Consider the following 4,419-nt stretch of genomic DNA (forward strand, 5'->3'; position numbering starts at 1 on the left):
TGGAGAGGGCACTCTTCCTGAGTGCACAGAGAGTGGTGGGATTGCACGGTGGAGACATGGAGAGGTTAGACTGCTGCTGTAGATACTCGTCAATAAACAACTTAAAACATCTTGACTTTGATAACACAAGCAACCACAGTTGTCTATGGACAAAGACATAAACCTTCGTCGATGAACTCGCACTGCACTCGTCTACCCATGGGGTGTTCGCCCTGAGCACGAGCTGCTCCCTCTCACCTTCACCTCTGGCCATAACACTCTGGATTGTCTCAATGCTTCCTGGTTATTGCCCCTGGCTCCAGCTGAACATGCCCTCTTGGTGGCGCTCCCCCTTTCTTCAGCTGAACACGCCTTCTTGGTGGCACTGCCCTTCTCTCCAGCTGGAGGTGATTTACCTTCTTGAGCTGATAATACTGTTCCAATGGCCCTTCAGGTAACCAATGGCTGCACGTGACTGATCCAAACCACTTTTTGTATATGTCCATCTTTATTTATGTCAAAAGCTTTTGCCAATGATTCATCTAGCTATCTATGCATTAAGCCTTCAATCATTCAATCTTCCACTCACTCATTTATCAGTCTATCCTTTTACCCAACCACTGACGCGTCCTCACATGCATCCATTCACCCACATAACAAATCAAGGAACAGGGGTTGGCACGGATTGCTGGTGGCAGGTCGGGCAGGGAAGGGGTGAGCAGGGCTGGACTGGGAACCAAAACCCACCCTGGCAAAGTGCTCGGCCGGCCACCCCTCCCCCGGGGTTTTGGGGGTACCGCCGAGGTCTTTGCCGGGCCGGCTTTTGGCCGATTTTGTTACAGGGGCCGATTTTGCAGCTATGCTTCAAAAACGGCCCTGTAACAAGAACGGCACCCAGGGGCCCAAAACTGGCCCCCACTCGTGCGGCGCACCGGGGGATTGCCCGGTGCCCGCTATGGCCAGTCCGGCCCTGGGGGTGAGGCGACGGGGACGAGGGGTAAATAAAAAATCAAATTATACTTACCTCCTTGCTGCGTCCACCCTCGCCGTGTCGTCCTGGTCGGGTCCCTCCTCCAGCAGTCTGGAACACAATTCAGAAAGCACCCAGGATAAGGCTCCCTTGAGCAAATCACAATGCTGCAATGCACCGTTGTGATTGGTCTGAGCATCGTGGATCGGCACTCAGACAGGGACAGGGAGCCTGGGCATGTTCTCCAACCAGGCTGTAATGCTCCCTGGGTGGATGCTAGATCGGGCCGGCCAAACATTCATGCACACTTAGGGAGTGAAAAACATTCTTCCCCTCCTAGGCTCTGTCAGCAGAGCAGCCCCACCCCACCACTCCTGGTAAAGCTGCCGTGCCCGCAACAGGAAAAAATAAAATGATAACTTTCAGTTATTATCTTTATATTTTTCCAAACACTGCTGAAAAGCAGAGGGGCGATGCTCGAGCCACCACTAAGAAGCACATACTCTTGCACGCCAATGCTTGTTTTTCCTCTTTGTGTTCATTGCTTCAGAGCCAGAGATCTCAAAGACAGGGTACCTCCTGGCAGACTGTCATAGACTGACTGCAGACAAAACAGCCCACCCCGATGCCCCCACTTACAGCTCTCTCACAATCACACATATACATGTAGCATATATATTTGTGGTTTCCTGGGTGTACACTCCTTACAATCCCTGCACTTTGAGGCTGATAGCAACTTCCAACAGAGGTGGGGATTAAAATCTGTACAGAAAAACACTGCCCATAAATGTATCCATAGAAGAAATCTAAGTTGTCTGGCTTTGATCACATAGACCTCCACTCTGCACAGTCACCAGCGCTCATGCTGTGAAAAAAGAGAATCACCGAAGGCCTTATCTTGTGTTTCCGAATGCGTACTAAGTAAAAGTAGAGGTATAATACTGCAATAAATGGAGGACACTAAAACACAAGAACAAACGTTACGTTGGCAATGGTGGCACTTGTGCAAGTATCTAAAGTAAACAAAATGTAAGAGGTAGCAAATAGTGTGTTACAAGAGAAAAGTGACGTGTGCATGTTACAAAAGAGTACCAAACACAGGAAGAAGGATAATACTGCAATAAACGGCAAAAGTGTAGCAAAAGTTAGCTTGTTCATTAAAAGTTAGAATGAAATTCTTTTTGTATGTGGGAAAGGGCTGAGTAAGTGCTCTGCTGCAGCAGGAGAGGAGCAGACAAAGATCACAAGGTAGACTGCAATTACAGGAGCTATGACCAAATTGTACTAATGTGGAATCTGTTCCGTAGTGTAGTGGTTATCACTTTCGCCACACACGCGAATGGTCCCCGGTTCGAAACCGGGCGGAAACAATTTTAACTTGTCAATGTGACAATCACAGATATAAAGTCAGTGACGTCATGTGTCTTGGCCGTGAAGTTGGTTAGAATATGTTACATTTATTTGTGTTTACTGACTTTAAATATTAAAGGTGATGGTGATAAAATGAATCATAGATAATAAACACCAGTTCCCAAGAACACGCTTTTAAAGTAAAATGTGGTCAAAATAGACATAACTGAAGCACCCCCGTTGTCTTGGGCAGATGCGCTTTTTTCACGAGTGAGTGAACTAGAATTTCAGAAACATGAAACTACTAAAGACTGTGACATTTCGGATCGATAAAGATTATATAGAAATGGGGGCGTGGCTTGGACGGCAATCTGGACGGTCGTCTGAGTCCACTAGCTCCGCATCCCTGAGGTAAACTAAGGCCATAACTACCCGCCAAACAAGTTTGTGCAGCCCCAGTGAACAAGTTTCATGTAGGGGAAGAGCAAGGCTACAAGCGAGTCGAGGAATTGCCAGACAGAATCGGTGCAAAACGAAGATATCGGACCTCGAGGCTCCCGGGACCCAACCAAGGTGCAGACCCCAAAATGGCGCCCAGCGAGTAAGGAGAAGGAGAAGCCACTGCAGCCCAAATGGAGAAGTCGTGGAAGAAGGAAAGGAGGTGAGCCGCGCATGAACACCCCCAGCAGGCTCCCTGGCACAGCGACCGGTGGGTGCGGTAGCAGAGAAACCGGAGGAGAACGGGGGAGGGGTGCGACGCGGAGCATAAAGAGGATGGGCGCAACGGTAAACAAACGGAGGGGTCCGCAGAGTGAGTCGGCAAGCAGTAAAGCGGCTAACGGTGGCGAGCGGCAGCAATTTCTGACTCTTACCGAAAACACCCCATAACAACGAAGACCGGTAACGAAAACGAAACCATCACCGCTCATGGGGGCCGCCATCACCGGAAGCGGAGCTGGGAGTAAACAACAAACGCCGGAAGTGGTGAACGCCCAGTAGGACGCACCGAAAGGAAACACCGCGACCACGATCAGAGACCCAAGCTACGAGGCTACACTAAGTAGCGGCAGGTGTGCAGGTAGAGCGGGGCTCTCCGCGACAATACTCGAGAGTGGCGGCTGGCCAAAGCGGGGGCACAGAGGAGCTGAGGCACGAAGGCGAGGCGGGCTCAAAGATCTCCACAACTGCCCACGTGAGTGCACAAGTGCGGAATAGCGGCAAGAACGCAAGGGGAAACGCACGAGAGCACAAACGCCGTGACCGCGACCCCCCACAGGTAGGTGCGCAGGAAGGCAAAGGGAGACGCAAGAGCGCACAAGCACGCACACAAGCAGGGAAACAGAAGCGGCCAACCTGCACCTCTCGGCAACATCAACCCACCTACGGCGAGGGGGAAAGCGAAAGCGGAGGCAAGGCGGAAGCGCATAGCCACACTTCACATGGCTGCAAGAAGACAGCGCTACCCAGCTCAATCTTTGAGCCCTCGAGTTATGTGAATAAAGACCGCTAAGGCAACTACGTGGGCCCCATTACCTGCGAGCAGTAGGTGTCTAATAAGGATTACAATACACCAGAGGGGCCAGAGGACAACACCTAGAGCAACACACGCCGCACACCCACTCACAGCTTCGGAAAGCGGACGGCACATAAGCCGCGAACGAGACAAAGCACACGCTGGCAGGTCTCAAAGCCAAGACCAGAACAAGGCACATTAGAGAGCCAAGCAGATACAGAGCGCAAGGATCTTGTGCCTTAACATCAAAAGCAACCCTAGCAGGCACCCCAGCAGCGGCCCAAAAGGGAGGGCGCATAGGAAACATTCTGTCGCTAAGAGGCATCGGAACTATGGCAAGCAATGAGGTGAAAACGGTAGGAGACCAAAAGATGCCAAAAATAGACAATCAGGGATCCCCTGTGAAAACCAAAGGCGAAACAGCCACCCTAGAGACCATCCTAAGGAGAATCAATGAAGGGAATGAGGTGGCGAGAGAAACAAAACTAAAAGTGGAGAACATGCAACTTGAGTTGGCGGCAATAAGAGCTGATCTCCACAAAACCAACATAGGAATGGAAGCAGCAGAAGGCCGAATCAGCTCTGTGGAGGATGCAACCAAGGAGAA

At 50.7% G+C, this 4,419-nt stretch overlaps 1 non-coding gene across 1 annotated transcript; it reads left to right on the forward strand.

The window, feature by feature from the left end:
- The first annotated feature begins 2,247 nt into the window (after positions 1-2,247).
- Positions 2,248-2,319, forward strand: TRNAV-CAC (transfer RNA valine (anticodon CAC)). The gene has a single exon. It is a non-coding gene; the product is annotated as a tRNA-Val (tRNA).
- Positions 2,320-4,419: the final 2,100 nt, after the last annotated feature.

Source organism: Lissotriton helveticus, chromosome 1_2, assembly GCF_964261635.1.
Source record: "Lissotriton helveticus chromosome 1_2, aLisHel1.1, whole genome shotgun sequence".
NCBI classification, from domain to species: domain Eukaryota; kingdom Metazoa; phylum Chordata; class Amphibia; order Caudata; family Salamandridae; genus Lissotriton; species Lissotriton helveticus.